General features: G+C 40.0%; 2 protein-coding genes across 7 annotated transcripts in view; both read right to left on the bottom strand.

Annotated features, from left to right (window-relative positions):
* Nucleotides 1–18330, bottom strand: part of LOC126694984 (putative FBD-associated F-box protein At3g50710) — a 93474-nt gene that overhangs the window by 39410 nt on the left and 35734 nt on the right. The gene's annotated exons all lie outside the window — the stretch shown is intronic.
* The window catches only part of LOC126694982 (putative FBD-associated F-box protein At3g50710), a 61961-nt gene that overhangs the window by 41436 nt on the left and 2195 nt on the right, over nucleotides 1–18330 (bottom strand). Inside the window, exon 4 of one of the 3 annotated variants that reach the window (XM_050391558.1) lies at nucleotides 15033–16260. The exons of 1 other annotated variant lie outside the window; for it this stretch is intronic. The gene's annotated coding sequence lies outside the window, so the exon portion shown is untranslated. Of the gene's footprint in view, nucleotides 1–15032; nucleotides 16261–17865; nucleotides 18159–18330 lie in introns of those variants that run through there. One more of the 3 variants, XM_050391556.1, reaches the window with a different exon arrangement.

The following is an 18330-nucleotide window of genomic DNA, read 5'->3' as shown; positions in this document are numbered from 1 at the left end:
GTTTGGTGGGTGGAAAAATGCAGAAATAAAAAACTCATTTGTTTGGTTGAGAAGAAAAGTGAGAGGATAAAAATAAAATTTGTATAAAATTACTCTCATATCCTTATTACATAATGTAATAAATAATATACTATCAATCATTACAAAAAAAAAAAAAAAAAAAACTTATTTTCAATTAAAATTAAAAGAATAACATCTTATTAAAAAAAATTAACATATCATTAATATTATTTTATTTTTCTTTCTTATTTGATTTAAATATAACAATTAGAGTTGTTTTCTTTTATAAAAATAAATAAATAAATAATTGAAAGCCACCATTTGATATAAAAGAACCTCACCATGCAAAAGCAATTGTTTGAATAAAAAGACAAAACGTTGAAAAAAAAAAAAAAAACCATGTGAACGTAACTCACAAAACACAGGCACAGTGGAGAGGGAGGGACAAATTTCTTTGCCTGGCATTATGTTTTCTCTTCAGTTTTCTCCCGGATAAAACATTTTGATGGGTTCCCCCATTTTTCCTTCCACAAATCCCTCCAACTAAACATTTCTGATGATGCCGTAAAATCACCAGTGAGTTACACGATCCTCGCACGCTTGAACTAACAACCTGCAAGAAGAAAGAAGTGATCTAACAGAGGGTACCGGTGTGGTGCCGGCCAAATACCCTCCGAAAGTCAAGTTAAAACTATTCTCAACTCTAGAGTGCTAGAGAAGGTACCTTGATTTATGAGGGTATTAGGGCTTTTATAGTAGTAGAAAGTTGGCCTCCATTCCTTGATGTAGAAGTCTTTTCCTTATAGGACTCTACTTGAGTAATCCCAAGCGTGATGGACAAGACATTTCCTTGTAGAGAGGGTCTTTCATTAACGCGCATATCTTCTGGAATCCTCCTTACACTAGGATTCTAATTTCCTTTTGGGATTCTACTGGATTTCAAACGTGCGTAACAAGTATTTTAAGTCATGCCAGGCTCATGGGTCTCACCTATTGCCGGCCCATGGGCTAGGATCCGTCAAGCCCAACGTGGTGAAGGTTCATCATGCTAATTTTTACCCCTTCAGTTGCCCCCTTCACCCTATGGTCCGTCATGATTTAGGTGGACGGACCAATAGGGTGACGATTCGATATTATTTGGGGTTAACGGTGCAAGATTATTTAGGGATGACGATTTAAGATTATGGAAGTTGACGACTGAAGAATCTTGAAGTTGACGGTTGAAGATTCTTGAAGTTGACGGTTCTTCAAGAGGACAAGAATTGCGATCATTTGTTGAAAAGTTGTCAAGCATTTATGAGGCATGCCACGCGTCACTTTTTGATTGGATTTTTATCGGATCGAAGAGTCGCTTCGTCTTCCGTGCATTTCTCATATATATAACACACTTCTTCTCCCTCATTTCTACACTTTTCAGCTAAAACATATTGTCAGAGCGCTATCATCAACCTTGTTAGAGCACCCCGTCGAACGTCTGTACTCATCAACTATACGACCGTCGACCTTCATTTACTCAGAGAGCGGTGAATACTGTTATTATTATTTTTTACAAGTCTTGCATTTTGTGCTTATATTTTGGTAGACCTACACACCCGTCAACACTACTAGATCCATCAGTCTTAGGTTTTGTCATCAATTGTAGGCAATGTCTAGTACGTCAATTAATCAGTTAATAGTTCGTGACGGGGTGGAATACGAGGAAGTATACCCGTCCGATCATAAAGACCTAGAGAGTCCCGACGAAGAGAGGAGTCTGTCTGCCTCTTCCTCGTCCTCAACAAATGAGGATATGGAGATGGTTGAGTTAGAAGATATGTCTGATGACGGCAAGGATCAATCATTGGGACCCGTCATTGATGCTGATGGACTAAGGGAGTTCATCATGCTACCAGAGTGGACGGTGCATAAATTCATATCTGTCATTAGGGAGAAACATTTCAGCACTTTTAGGGCTAACTTTCAAATTTCGGACTACATTCCAATCCGTCTACCCTACATATCAGAGAAATGTTATTACGAGGGGGTAGAAGGTGAAGGAGTGTATGAGCAGATGCTGAAGGCGGGACTTAAGTTTCCGTTAAGTACCCTACAAAGAGAACTTTTAAAATATTTGGGTCTGTCCGTCACCCAGATATCCCCAAACGCCTGGAGGGTCTTCATAGCAATGGAGATTCTCTATGGTGCTATGACAGACAGCGCTAGGAGGCTGACGGTTCGTGAATTCCTTCATTGCTACCGTCCAAACGAAATTGACAGGTCAAGGGGAATGTATAGTTTTGCCAGTAGGAGCCCATTGTTGAAGGTCATTTTTGAAACACCCGACTCAAATAGAGACTAGAAGAGTCATTACTTCTTCCTAGAGGGTGACGAGTGGATGATCCGTCCAGGAGAGACGGAGTATATGCCCGTCGACACAACTTGGGGAGTATTACATCCATCTCGTATGCATTTGTCCTAATTTGCAAATTCTTTTTATATTTGTCAGTTATGATTCTTTTTCCTAACCGTCCATTTCTACTGCAGGTAGACGGCACCCACAAGTTAGTGTTGAGGAGTTTGGTTTTCTCGAGAAGATTTTTCAAAAGACCAAGTCAGAAGAAAGGACTTGGGCGAAGTTGGTAAATCCAAACACCATTCACTGGTATTGTGACGGTCCTGAACCCACTCCTGAAGCTGTCAGATATAACGAGAGAATTCACAGATGTAAGTCCATCAACCTTCATTTTGTATGAACGGCTTCAACTTTAGTTAATAACTTTGTTCGTCCTTCTTTGCAGAGATGGACGATGCTAAAAGGAGGGCTCTGATAAAGGCATAGGCGGCCAAAAGAAAAGAGTCCGGCGAGGTGGTCCCTAAGGGGACGGCTCCGTCGATAAAAAGAAAGCCTACGTCCAAATCTGACCGTCCACTTAAGCAACATAAAGTCTCTCTGGAACCCGTTGTCGGGTTAATGGCTAAGGGTGCGAAGACCGTCACCCCACTGAAGCATGGGTCAGGTAAAGGTTTAATGAAGGCCTCGTCCACAAGCCAAGAGAAGCCTCCTCCTCTCCTTCGTGACGACTCCAAATTTGCCCTGGAGAAGCTTTCTTCTATAATCTCGTCTGAGGATTACGAGGATTTGGGTAATCACTCGACGGAGGCGATGGGGGAGACGGGTCTCTTTGTTGTTGCACAGGTAATGTTTGTCCATCTGTTTACGCCCGTCCTCTCTACCTTGTTTTTTTTCTAACACTCTTAACTTATTTGTTCTAGTCTTTGGTCATGATGAAGGGCCTAATGGATCGGTGCCTTAACCGTGAGGCGGCCCTGGAAGGTGTGCGCGCAAAGGCGAAGCAGACGGAGGGTGAGCTTAGTCAGCTTACCAAGTGGAAGTCCACTATGGAGAAGAAGTTTGACCTTTCAGAACAGGTAAGAAAAGAACTTGAGCAGAAGACGGATGAGGCGAGAAAGGCCCTGGAGGTCAAAGAAAAGGAAATCCAAGACTTGAAGGAAAAGCTCCGTCAGGCTAAGGAGGTAGCGGTCCGAGAATACCGTGATTCCGACGCTTTATTGGGCGAGCTGGGGGGCTCGTTCCTTCAAGGCTTTAATGACGCACTCTGTCAAGTTAAGAAAGCCTACCCTGAACTGGATGTGTCAATGATAAATGTTAACGACCAAGACCAGACATCTACTTTGCCCATCGCCTCAGAGAACACAGACGACCTATTTGCTGAGGAGGCAGTTCAAGGCGACGGAAAATCAGCTCCAGCAAAAAATGTTCAAGATGCCGACCCGAAAATGTAGATTGTTTTTTTTTTTTTTTGGAGAACGATCCGTCCTTAATTTTGTGTATTAAACAATTACCCTCTGAGGGTTTTATTCGTCATTATTGGATTGTTTTACAATTTTACGCTTGCTATATCAATCTTTATTATTTGATTGATGCATAAATATCCGTCTACTTCAAGTTCACTATACGGAGAACTGGCCATTTTTATGGACTTGTATAGTATTTGTTTTTGGACGATCCATCCTTCTTGAATATTTAGGTAACCTATCCGTCCTTTATTGTGGACTTGGAAATTTTTACCTAACGGGGTGATTCGTGCAGTTTGACGGGCATGTGTCCGTTCAATTAGAATTTATTGGCATCCATCCATATTATGGGCTAGTCATCACCCAACAGGTGGTTTTTGTATATTGAACGCTATTCATCTGGGACTACCGTCTATTTTGTGGATTTTGTTCTAACCGTCTATTTTTATTGACCTAAGGAGTTTTCTCTCGTCAAGGACTTTTCGCCAACTTAGCATAATTTATTTTCATCCATCTATTTATGGGCCTTGACTTCTGCCCGTCTAGGATTATCCGTCCATTTATTGGACTTGGTAAATATTTTCAACCCATGGGTTATCCGTCCACTTTGTAGGCTCGGTAGGTATTTCCACCCATTGGGTGATCCGTCCATTTTGTATATTATCACCCTATGGATGATCTGTCCACTTCGTGGACTTTATAACTATTTTCACCTTATCGGTGATCCGCCCACTTTGTGGACTGACTATTTTCATCCTATGGATGATCCATCCACTTTGTGGACTGTAAATATTTTCACCTTGTGGGTGATCCATCCACTTTGTGGATTAACTAATTTCATCCTATGGATGATCCGTCCACTTTGTGAACTGTAAATATCTCCACCATGTGGGTGATCTGTCCACTTAACTATTTTCATCCTATGGATAATCCATCCACTTTGTGGACTGTAAATATCTTCACCTTGTGGGTGATCCGTCCACTTTGTGGACTTTGGTAGTCATCTACGATTATCCATCCTTTTTTGAGAATTTAAGTAGAAAAACACGGTTGTATCTAAATAATTCCTCTTTAAAAAGAAAATGCGTTTGTAGGAAAAGTACCTGCCCCCTTTGGCTAAAAGGTACAAAATATTGTAGCAAAAATTATTTAAAGGAAAACTAATAATTGTAGCTAAAATTAAATAAATTAGGAAATTGGGGGATCGTCGCTGTCTTTCATATCATCTCTACTGGTAGTATTTCCGTAGATGCTCCGTGTTCCATGGGTGCTGCAACTTTTGTTTGTCCATTGTTTCGAGGTGGTAGGTCCCCTTCCTCTGCCATGATGCGATCCTATAGGGTCTTTCCCAGTTGGGGCCGAGTTTTCCTTGCGAAGGATCTCTAGCGGCACCCATTACTTTTCGTAGTACAAGATCGTCGACCTGGAAGTCCCTATGCCTCATTTTGGTGTTGTAGTGTTTTGCCATGAAATTCTGGTAACGCGCCAACCTCTGCTCTGCTGCCGCTCTGACTTCGTCCACTAGGTTGAGCTGGAGGCGCATGGCCTCTTTGTTCTTATCTTCGTCGCATCTCTCCACCCGGTAGCTCGTGAGCCCCACTTCTGCGGGAATATAGTTTCAGTTCCATATGCAAGTCGAAATAGTGTTTCTCCAGTGGGTGTTCTTGCCGTGGTCCGGTATGCCCATAGGATGCTCGGTAGTTCGTCCGGCCAGATACCCTTTGCCCCCTCGAGCCGGGTCTTGATTATCTTAAGTAAAGACCGGTTCGTGACTTCGACTTGCCCATTTGCCTGTGGGTATGCGAGCGACGAGTAGTGATTCTTGATCCCTAGCTCTAAACAGAAGTCTCGGAACACGTTGTTGTCGAATTGCTTACCGTTGTCAGAGACTAGTACTCTGGGTATCCCGTACCTGCATATGATATTCCTCTAGACAAAACTTCGGATGTTATTCTCCATGATGGTGGCTAAGGCTTCCACTTCTACCGACTTAGTGAAGTAGTCTATGCCAACTACCAGGAATTTTAGCTACCGGATCGCCGTTGGGAATGGGCCCATGATATCAAGTCCCCATTGTGCGAATGGCCAGGGTGTCGTCATAGGGGTCAGTTCTTCGGACGGCTGTCTGATGAAATTACTGAACCTCTGGCACTTATCGCAAGACTGGACATAAGCTTGCGCGTCCTTCAGCATTGCAGGCCAGTAATATCCTGCTCGGATCAACTTGTGTACTAATGATCATGTGCCTAAGTGGTTTCCGCAGATTCCCTCGTGTACTTCTCTCATTACGTAATTTGCTACCTCTTGGGCTAAACACCTCAAGTACGGTCGAGAGAACCCTTTTTTATGTAAGACGCCCTTTATCAGCACAAACTGTGATGCCTCGACCTTCAACTTTCTTGCAGCGCCCTTCTCGTCCGGTAACACGCCAGTTTTTAGGTAGGATAACAATGGCGTAGTCCAATTGCATTCAGAGTCTACTTCCTGCATTCTTATACTGTCATCGATAAGTGAGGATAGTTGAACGAATGATAATACCTATTCGAGGACGAGCATAAACTCGGTTGATGCAGCTTTTGCTAGATGGTTGGCACATTCGTTTTCTTCCCTTGGGGTCTGAATGAATTTGACTTCGAGGTCGCTGATGCGGTATTTTACTTCTTCTAAATACCTCTTCATTCTATCGTTCTTGCACTCGTAATCACCATTGATCTGACTCGTTACCACTTGTGAATCGCAGTGTATGATTAAGTTTTCTACACCCGCAGCCTTTGCAAGGTCTAGCCCTGCCACCAAGGCTTCATACTTTACCTCGTTGTTGGTTGTGGGGAAATCCAGTCGGATCATACATTGGATCTTGTCTCCCTACGGAGTTTGGATCACTACGCCGGCTCCTTCAGCTCGTCTATTCGAAGATCCATCTGTATAGATATTCCATTGTCCATTCTCTTCCGCTACCTGGCCGTATCCGAGAGTAAACTCGGCGATGAAGTCAGCTACTACCTGCCCTTTTACGGCCGTCTGCGGGCGGTATTGGATATCAAACTCGCTCAGCTCCACTGCCTACAAAGCCATTCTTCCTGCTGCTTCAGGGCTACTCATGGCTTTTCTCAATGGCTTGTCTGTTAAGACAACGATGGTATGCGCTTGGAAGTATGGCTTAAGTCTCCTCGCCGCGATTATCAACACGAAAGCCAACTTCTCCATCTGAGGGTACCTCTCTTCTGCCCCTTGGAGTGCTTAGCTAGTAAAGTAGATCGGTTTCTGGGATCCATCCTCCTCTCTTACTAAAGCTGCGCTTACAGCAATTTGTGAAACAGCCAAATATAGGTAAAGTTCTTCTCCCGGCATGGATGGACTGAGCAACGGTGGAGATGAGAGATAGGCCTTTATGTCGTTGAATGTCGTCTGGCATTCATCCGTCCACTCGAATGATTTCCTTAGAATGCAGAAGAATGGTAGACACCTGTCCGTCGCCCTTGAGACAAACCTGTTTAGGGCTGCAATCTTTTCGTTTAAACTTTGGACCTCCTTAACCGTCCTTGGTGGCTCCAACTCCATTATGGCCCGTACCTTCTCTGGGTTGACCTCTATTCCTCTTTAGGACACCATGAAGCTCAAGAATTTCCCGGCTGTCACTCCGATTGCGCATTTGTTTGGATTCAGCTTCATGTTGAATGATCGGAGTGTGTCAAAAGTCTCCTTAAGGTTGTCTAGGTGATCAACTTCACGCAGGCTTTTTACCAACATGTCGTCAACATAAACTTGTACGTTCCTGCCTATTTGATGTGCAAACATCTTGTTCATTAGCCTTTGGTATGTTACCCCAACATTTTTTAGTTCGAAAGGCATCACCTTGTAGCAGAATAATCCCTGGCTTGTAATGAAGGAGGTCTTCTCTTGACCAGATTTGTCCATCCTGATCTGGTTGTAGCTGGAGAAAGCATCCATAAAACTTAGGAGCTGGTGTCTTGCAGTCGAATCTACCAAGGTATCTATCTGTGGGAGTGGGTAGCTGTCTTTAAGGCAAACCTTGTTAAGGTCCGTGAAATCTACGCACATCCTCCAGTTTCCGTTGGCCTTTTTAACCATGACGACGTTTGCCAACCAGTTGAGATAATATACTTCCCGAATGAAACCTACCTCTAGTAACTTTCGAACCTCCTCAGCTATGGCCTTGTCCCGCTCCTAGGCGAAGACTCATTTCTTTTACTGGATTGGAGGGAATGAAGGCGACACATTTAACTTGTGGACCATGATTGAGGGGTTGATCCCCGGCATGTCTTCATGACTCCAGGCAAACACGTCTTGGTTATCCCTAAGGAAAGTCGTGAGTGTTTGGCACACCGGCCAACTAGCTAGTGTGCCAATTTTAGTCGTCCGTTTAGGCCGTGTGTTATCAAGTCTCACCTCTTCCAGCTCTTCAACCGTCTCTACCAGTGCTCGTTGCTTTCCGATACACATTGTTTGCTGTTGATCCTCCATTTCTAACATGGCAATATAGCAATCCCGTGCTGCTATTTGATTTTCTCGCAGTTCTCCCACCCCATACTTCGTCGGGAATTTAATCACCAGGTGGTATGTTGAAGTCATTACCTTCTAGGAATTGAGAGTGGACCGCTCGAGGATGGCATTGTAGGAGAACGAGTAGTCGACTACGAGAAAAGTTACCTCCTTAGTGATTTGCTGAGGATAGTCACCTGCCGTCACAGATAGTGTTATTGCACCCAAGGGGAATACCTTTGTTCCCCCAAATCCCACGAGTGGGGCATTTGTTGGGGTTAACCGTTCCCTGTCAATTCTCATTTGCTAGAATGTCGAGTAGTATAGGATGTCCGTTGAGATGCCGTTGTCGACGAGGACCCGATGCATGTTATAATCCCCTATTTGCAAGCTGACCACAAGTGCGTCGTCATGAGGATGGTGAAGTCTCCGAGCGTCATCCTCTGAAAATCTGATAATAGGGTTATCTATTCGCGGCATCTTGGGTACAGATCTTGTAAGTTGGACACTATGGACCATCTTGAGGTAGGTTTTGCGGGCTTTTTTTGAAGATCCGGCTGCGGTTGTACCCCCTACGATCATTCTTATGTCCCCTATAGGTGGTCTAGGGCACTCGTTCTCCTGTCGAGGGGCCTGTTCTTGGGGCGGATCGGTTCTTTCCTTACTGACGAACCTCTGTAGCTTCCCTTGCCTAATAAGGGCCTCAATCTACTATTTTAGATCGTAACAGTTGGCTGTGTCGTGCCCCTGTCTTAGTGAAAGTGACAATACTTGTCCCTTGGCCTTTTGTTGGGATCTCCCTTTAGTTTACTAGGGAATGTCAGTGCTCCTTCATCTTTGATCTGCATCAAGACTTGATCTATCGGTGCGGTTAATGGTGTGAAATTGGTGAACTTTCCAGTGGGGGGTCTAGGGCGCCTTTCATCTCATTGATCTCCGGTTCTAGCAACTTTTCGCCCCCTATCCTGTCGTGTGTCCTCCTGTCTCTCCCTTTTCTTGGGCTTCTCTTCGCGGGCTAGCAACGCATCTTCTGCGTTCATGTATTTGGTGGCCCTGTAGAGTACGTCCATCATGGTCTTTGGGTCATTCTTGTATAAAGAAAACAAAAACTTGCCTTTCCTCAGCCCGTTAGTGAATGCAGCTATGAGTATCTTATCATTTGCTTCGTCAATTGAAAGGGCCTCCTTGTTGAAACGAGTTATGTAGGACCGCAGCGTCTCGTCTTCTCGCTGCTTGATGCTCATTAAGCACGCGGTGGATCTTTTGTACCTATGTCCCCTTATGAAGTGCGAGGTGAACTGGGCGTTCAACTCTTTGAAAGTATTGATGGAGCTTGGTGTCAATCTACTGAACCAAACCCTCGCAGGGCCCTTCAGCGTCGTCGGGAATGCCCTACACATGATCTCGTCTGGTACCCCTTGAAGGTGCATTAGGGTCTTGAAAGTCTCTAGATGATTGAGGGGGTCCTTGACCCCGTCGTAGCTTTCGATCTGGGGTATGCAGAATTTCTGTGGTAGGGGGAATGAGTTGACGGAGGTAGTGAATGGTGAGTCAGTTCTGTTTACTAGGTCATCAGATCATTAGATACTCGTCCCTTTAGGGCATTCATCATGACCTCCATCTGCTTCTTCATCGCCTGCATCTCTGCGATAATAGGCGGGGGGGCCGAATCCATGAGGGATGGAAGGCTCACGTTTTGCCGCTCTGGTCTGCTTAGGGCGTTGCTGCCCTCTGACTTCTCTTGGTCCCTTCATTCTGCACTGGTACCTTCTTGGTTTTCCTCTTGAACGTTATGTCCTGCATCCCTTTGGCGTAGCTGCTCCTCCAGATCATGATTCTGTTTTGTGAGTCGTTCTACTGCTGCCATGAGGGTCTGGACCTGCCTCTCTAATGTAGTAGATCTTGGCGGCTTGTCTCCTTGAACGTTGTTGGTGGTAGCCATCGAGCGAGTGAGTACCATGCAACTTTTATGTCCGGGAGGCGATAGTCTGGCTAAACTCTTCGTTTCCCACAGATGGAGCCAACTGATGGTGCCGTAAAATCACCAGTGAGTTACAAGATCCTCGCACGCTTGAACTGACAACCTGCAAGAAGAAAGAAGTGATCTAACAGAGGGTACCGGTGTGGTGCCAGCCAAATACCCTCTCCGAAAGTCAAGTTAGAACTGTTCTCAACTCTAGAGTGCTAGAGAAGTGGAAATTATGCGTACCTTGATTTGTGAGGGTATTGGGGCTTTTATAGTAGTAGAAGGTTGGCCTCCCTTCCTTGATGTAGAAGTCTTTTCCTTATAGGACTCTACTTGAGTAATTCCAAGCGTGACGGACAAGTCATTTCCTTGTAGAAAGGGTCTTTCATTAACGCGCGTATCTTCCGAAATCCTCCTTACACTAGGATTCTGATTTCCTTTGGGATTCTACCGGATTTCAAACGTGTGTAACAAGTATTATAAGTCATGCCAGTCTCTTGGGCTCTCACCTATTGCCGACCCATGGGCTAGGATCCGTCAAGCCCAACGTGGTGAAGGTTCGTCATGCTAATTTTTACCCCTTCAATTTCAATAAATTTATTTCCATCCTCTGTTTCTCTCTCTTTATTTATTTGTTTTTTTCATCCTCCTTAAAATCCACCCAACTAGACAGGAACCTCAAGTTCAATCTCTCTAAATCAACAGGTAATATATGCTTTTAAATTCCAAATTCTTTCAGGGCTTTTGTTTGAAATTGTATTTGATTTAAATCCCAACAATTTAATTATCTAAACTCATTAAAATTGACGTTGGATTTTCAAGAAATAAATTGGCAAAGTTGACGTAAGCTTTATTTTTTATCACAAAGAATGAACCTTAGAAAATATTTTGTAACATTACCTTTGGAAGTTGGAACTGATTGCTAAGTACGAGTTAAAGTTGATTAAAAAACTAAAGTACGATTTAAAGAAGTATACAGTATACTCATTCAAGTATTCAAGTATAAGTATGCAAGTTGTTAAGCGCCTTGGGAACATTGATAGTTTCTCAAAAACACTTTCCTTCGACTTTCCACTAGAAAGTAGAAACTTGAATGGTTGCTATCTTCAAAACTCTTGCCTCCTTTAGAATATATTTCACAAGTTCCACTCCATCTTTCAGATCTTTAAATCCTATGTAATAAAAACTTGTAAGGTGTGTGACAGATAATTAGGATCGTATTTTCGCTCCTTCCAGAATAAGGAGCTTTCAAAAAAATCATATCCCTGATGACAACAAACACAGCAGATAAGTGTAAGTTTAGGGAAGATAAAAGATGAACTAAAATACCTCTATTAAGTAAACTAACCTCAGTTACAACTAGAGTTTCAAGATTAGGAGCTTTATGGAGCAAGTCTGGTAGCAAATGCCAGTTTCAATTATTAACTTTAAGTACAGTTGGACCAAATTCTGGAACGATGAAGGATAGATATTTGCAATGCCGCCCCACTACACTTGAGATTATGATCACAACAACATCAATTTGATAGAACATGAAAGCGAGCCTTTGAGCACATATTGTCCTAAGAATTTGAACTAAAAGCTCATAAGTTTATTAAAAAGAAAACACTTATGAAGGGCATCTGACCTCTGTGCCAGTTGGAGAAAGTAGGACGTATGAATAATAATAATAAAAATAAGTTGAATAATAAAATAAGTTGGCAAAAAATAAACTAGTCAAACAGACACTTAATATCGCGTAGATCACTATCGAAATTGAAGTACTCAAGAGCTGGTGCATTTATCTCAAGATTGTAATTAGAGACTGGAGGAACCTCAAGAAAGAGCGTTTAGCAGAATTAGTAACATTCAACCCCGAAGTATTTGTCAGATGCAGTATCTTTAGGCTCGGGAATTGCAAGGATGAAGAAATATCAAGATCAAAACTAAAAACGCCGCATAATTTCAGAACCTAGTAATGTGGTTCTGCTCCTGCAAGAGAAAATGCTATGAGGCAACCTCGAAAAATCAAAGCAGAGATCGAGTTCTTCAACTTTAAGCGCTGCGTCTGTGCGAAGCCACGTGTCCAGATGGTAAACTTCCCATGCAAAATTCGATTGGAGGCGAAAAGTTCGGAGGTGCAAAGTCTCTCCCTCTCGACATTGTTGTTGTTGTTGAGCCATAACTCGACACAATTAATTTGTGCAAACTGAGATGATTTCCGCCAAGTGCCGATCGTTTCACTGTCGAGGTCTAGCATTGGGACGAGATTCCAAAAGGAATCTCCTACGACTCGACAAAACGCTCGTGGCGACTGGCTCTTTGGTTTACCAGCTGGACAAGGAACGAGAGAATATGACAGAGAAGAGATTCCTGTATCGTATATCACTGATCTTGTCCACCACCGCTTCCGCCATCTACTAGTCTCTCTCAATCTCAATTCTTTCGTGTTGTTGTGGTGAATGTTAGTTATGATTTCTGTAAATTTGGAGAAAGTTGGGTCTATGACTTTATGATTGATCTAGCCACGGAATAAAACGTGTATATCTCTCAATTTTAAAAATACCCTTAATAGATAATCATTATTCTTAAAAAATAAATAATTGTTAAAATTGTAATTTAACAAAATTAAAAAAAAAAAAAAAACTATTAGAGAAACTTTTTATTTTATTTTATTTATTATTACAATTAGCACACACTCTTTCTACTATTTAAATATATTTCACGAGTTTCTCAAATATATATATATATATATATATACATATTTCACGCATATTTAATACATTTTTTTCCCTAAAAACTAGCATACACTAAATCCAGTAATTACTCTTTTTTAAATTCTAAATTTTAGTTTCTTAAAAATCCATTCCTACATGACCTCACTAGCAATAGATAAATTCAAATAGAAAATTATATTAAACTCAAAATAAATAAAAAAGAGCATCATCTCACATGTGGAGCGAGTGTGATGAGACTAGTATATATTATATATATTAAAGAATTCTATTTCTGACTCCAGTCCAGCCCACCATCATGTATAAATTACATAATATAAATTTGGACAAATTATATTTTTCCACAAGATAATTTTTCAACCATATTTGTTTAAGGTTTAAAATGCATGATTTACTCCCTCTTGAAAGTTTTTCTTTACCCTACCATGTAAAATGTGTTTAACATAAACCAAAAAAAGTAAAGCATGTGTATTACATGGGTTGTTATTGCATAATCTAGGACTATGCTCTCTCTCTCTCTCTCACAGAGGGGTGGGTCCCACCCACCATGGGGCCCACCCCTCTATGAGAGATAGGGAGCATAGTCCTGGACTATGTAATAATTTTCCGTATTACACTAGACATGTGGTCCCACTTAACTCGTTGGAGTCCACCAGACTAGAGAATGAGAGGGAGAGCATAGAGACACCCATGGGAAAGTAATCAAAATATAGATGAGAGCAAACTAAAGGCCAGCCTCTCAAAATTCAACATGTATGGTGCTTTTAAATTCCAAATTCCAAATTCTTTTATAGCCTATTTGGATAAAGGGGGAGGGAGAGTGAGCAAGGGAGAGTAGAATAGAGTTAGCTAAAAACTAGGCTAATTTCTAGCCAACTTATTCTACTCCCCCTTCTTCCTCCTCAATCTAAACAAACCAAAAGTTTTTGCTTGAAATTAAAGTTGCTTTAAATCACAACAATTTAATTAGCTAAACTCATTCAAATTTAGATTGAAATTTCAAGAAACAAAAATTTGGCAACGTTTGATTAAAGCTTTATTTCTTAAGTGTTTTTTTAGGTCTTTGTTTCTCAAGATTGAATGGCTACGAAGAAATTTTTAGTCAATGAAGTTAGATGGTGATTTGATTTAGATCAGTGCTATTGCCTCATTGGCGGCTGTGAAAAGCTAAGAAGTGATGGAGGTTGGGACTCTTGGGAGGCAAGGAAAAAGGGATAGTGTTTTTTTTTTTTTTTTTTTTTTAATGAAGGGAAAAAGGGAGAGTTTGGTGATAGGAAAAGAGAATTAAGGGATATTATATTAATTTCATATGGTTAAAAATACCAAACTACCCTTCAATTGCTTATTAGATACCACATGATTTGCATGTTCGCTATTTTCCTTCCAACTAAACATCCAATTTAGACCGTGGGATTGACATTGTAACAATTTCCTCAATTTGGGGGTTGCTCATGTATTTCAAAATTTGAGACATAAAAATCAAGAGAAAGTTTATGATGGTAAGTGCGATTAACGCTATAAATTTAATGAGAAATTATGATGTGAGCTTTGCAATTTTTTTTTAAAACCAAAAATACTTGTGATATTAAGAATTTGAACTTAACATTTTACCACATGTTTTGTAAAATAATATTGTTTACGTAAGTTTTGGTTCTTTAACCCTAATGCAAAGCAATATGGGGAAATATATAACAATATAGAAAGCAAGTTATACAATGCCAAATTTTATCTTATTTGTTTAAGAAATTGATGACAATAACATTGCCAAATTGCCCAATTCATACATAGACAAACACACATATCAACAAACCAATAATAACATTGCCAATTTAATGATTTGTTTTGTATATGAAATAGATAAAATATGGCCGAAGTACATCTTATTGAATAATGTTAAGAACACTATTTTTCATTAATTTTTTTTCAAAAGTTGCTCACAAGGAACAACATCACTTTCACCAAATTTTACCATTAATATTACTTTTATTATGCACCAATCACAATAAGTTAGGTTAATAGTTTCAAAAAGAAGTGAAAATAATATTGTACCACTGACTTAGGCATACACCATGTTTTAACCCAAAACTTAAGAGACAACCCCCCTTAAATAGGCAAAATTTCGGAGTGAACAGTGTCATGAACAATAAAAAGTGAACAATGTCAGTGAATAGTAATCCGTGAACAGTAATCTGTGAACAATAAAAGTGAATAGTGTTTTTCTCACTTTTTGACTTAAAATTAGTTGAAAATTTTTGTCCTTTTCTTCAACTTAAAATGTTCAGACTTTGTCGGAAGAAGCATGGCAAGACCAAAGTATGAGGATTCCTTTCTTTTTCTTTTGCTTTTCAAGAATCCCAATATGAATCCAAAGGACATGTCAGGAGAATATGAGATGCATGCCTAAGGAAATTCTTTATTCCAGAGGGCATGGGAAGGGTTAAAACATGGTCTATGGGGAATAAATGAAGAGTCGCCATGTGGATATGAACCAAAAGGAAAGACCTCAACAAGTTCCTTTAAAATGAAGGTATTGCAGCTTTCTTGTCACAAACCCATTGATTAGAGGCACATAATTAAACTTGAATCCTTGGGACAACAATTACATTGAATGTGAGGAAGGCTCTGGTATTGCCATCACAAATAATGCCATCAGAAGGTAGAACTTGAGAAGATGCCGGAGAAGGAAAATTATGCATACAAGTAGATCTTGATATATAGCAATTAGTTACACTACGCAAAAGGTCGAAGAAATTCAACATAATAACTAAGTACTCTTTTATAGTGTATGTTGAAGAGGCGTAACAGAGATTGGTAATGAACAAAGAAAGAGGCGCAGAACAGAGAGTTGAGAGAGAGAAGCAACTCAAATACATAATTAGTACAGAGGAGAATATCCTAAATATACCATAAACCAAAAAAAAGAAAACTGAGAAGCATGCATATGGGTATAGCTGATCAATAACGACAAATTTTCTAATAGCTCAAAATGGACAAATGCTGACAGCCAGAACTTGAACCAAAAAATCGGAAATACAAGAATCAAACAAACAACCTATATGGGGGTTTATCAAGGCCCATTTTACAAGTACATGAGCTGCTACATTAAAATCTCTTTTCACCCTCTAAAATTTACAATTAACAAAATCTCTTTGGAGAGTAAAATATCATCAACTATTGTACCTATTTCCCATCCCATGGGACAACTCTGCCTCACAATTGCTGAGCTACAAACATTGCCCACCCCGATGGCAAGAGATTTTCAGCAACTCCTGGATCAAATATCTAAGCATAAAACCGTAGCAGACATAGTTCATATCAGAATTTAACTTTTTGAGTCCATAAGCTTTCTAATTGAAATCCAGAAATATTTAAGATACAGGTGTTTAACCAACCAAAAAAAGGATCCTTATACTACTAAATAGTAACATGAATTCAAAACTAAACATTAATAACGAAGTACTAAACTAAAATTCATTTAATTTCTCATTAGTTTATGATTCATATGCTTTCCTTATGAAAAAAATATATGATAATTAATTTTTATAAAATATCTATGTAATTATATGTCCAAGTGTCTAATAGCTATGGCTTCTTCTATCCATTTGTATATCAAGAGTCCAAGCTACAAAGGCCACTTGATCAAAGGTACATCCTCTTTTAAAGAATTTTTCATGGGAAGCCGCAAAGGGCTCAAAATTAAAGTGTCTAAAATTGTGGGAGTCCATTTGAAAGCTAAAATAGAAAATTTCAACAATGCTTTTGTAGCAAAGCACACATGTAGATAGTGTTTGGATTTAGATGAAAATGAGCTGCGTTTGCCTCTTTTTTCTTTTTCTTTTTTACCAGCGCCTCTTGCACTGTTCATGTCCCATGAACAGTGCAATTAGGCAAATAAATAGTAACCTGCACTGATTAGTAACTTTTTTATTATTTTATTTTGTTTTTAGTTTTTAGTTTTCAACAAAATAAACGGTATCCAAACACACCTGTACTGTATTACGCAATGAAAATAAACCTTTGGTCAGGCTGCTAAATTCCAAATACCTAAGAATTGGTTTTTTTTTTCTTCAAGTTCCTGCCAAGTCAATTTGGATTTCAGAAAACCGCCTTATTTCGTCTTTTCATACCTCACAACTGATGCTGCCATCTGCTTAACAAGACTACAAACTATAAGGAGTAGGTGAACAATGTCATGTAGACTAAAAATATGATAAGACTTGATGAAAAAAAGGTTGTAGAAGAAGCCAAAGCTATACATATGTGGAAGAAAATGTATAAGGAAAGGATTGTTAAAGCAAAGTCAAGGAATCAATCTCAGAACCTTTCCAAGAGAAGATTAGATGAAAGGTTTTTCACATGCCTTCTGGTCAAAATATTGTAATGAACCCAAACCTAAGACAAGTTAATTGTAAGTTGCCCATGTTGCGCCAGTCCAATGTTAAAGAGCTAGTGGCCTTTGAGGCATGAATGAACAAAAAGTTAAGATGGAGAAGGGCCCAACAGGAAGCACCAATGCAGACGAGCAGCTAATGATAAAACATTTATAGTATTTGTTGGGGTTGATCAACAAATAGTTTAGAGAATATCCAACGAATATGAGTTAGGGCAAACACGTACTCATAGGAACACACTTGGTTACAGTATTTGCATCCCTTCTTTCAGTCATGCAATAGATGAACTAACAGGTTCTGCATGTATCTAACATATCTTGATGCCAGACTCATTTCAAATTAGAACCTTCTAATTTTTTTTATTTATTTTTTGGTACAGAAGCTTACTAATCAAATACCAAACACATTCAAGATGCGGGTGTTTTGTGCAAACCAAAATTGGGACCTTGGACTACTAGTACTAAATACTATTTCATGAATTGATAAACTAAACATGGATCTCAAAAAGGTTTCCCTCAAGAAACAAAAACACAATTAAAAGACAAAGGACTTACAAATATTTAATAAATACAACCATCAGTAAGCCAAAAACCAACCAAAGACATTTACCTTCAAGATCTTACTCTATCAATTTTTTTTACAATAAGAAGTGCATCTTACTATATCTCACCCTAATGGAAGTATATTGGGTACTGCAGTTGTGCTTATGTACAACATTATACAAAGGCAAACAAAGCTAGACAAATAGACATGAAAGGAGGTGCCATGTAGATGTAGCCAAACACTGACCTGTTATGCCAAAGCAAAATGTATGAGATATGTACTGGCAAAAATGATTTGGTAAAAAGTAAGCTTGTGAAAGAGTAAATCAAACATTCTAAATCTTTCATCCACACATAATACTTTCAAGATTTACATTCAATTGTCGCTGGTTACCCAAGAGAATGAGTGTGCCTAGAAT

Source organism: Quercus robur, chromosome 8 (assembly GCF_932294415.1).
Source record: "Quercus robur chromosome 8, dhQueRobu3.1, whole genome shotgun sequence".
Lineage (NCBI taxonomy): Eukaryota > Viridiplantae > Streptophyta > Magnoliopsida > Fagales > Fagaceae > Quercus > Quercus robur.
Note: the sequence above shows the minus strand (reverse complement) of the source record. Positions and strands in the feature narration are given on the sequence as shown.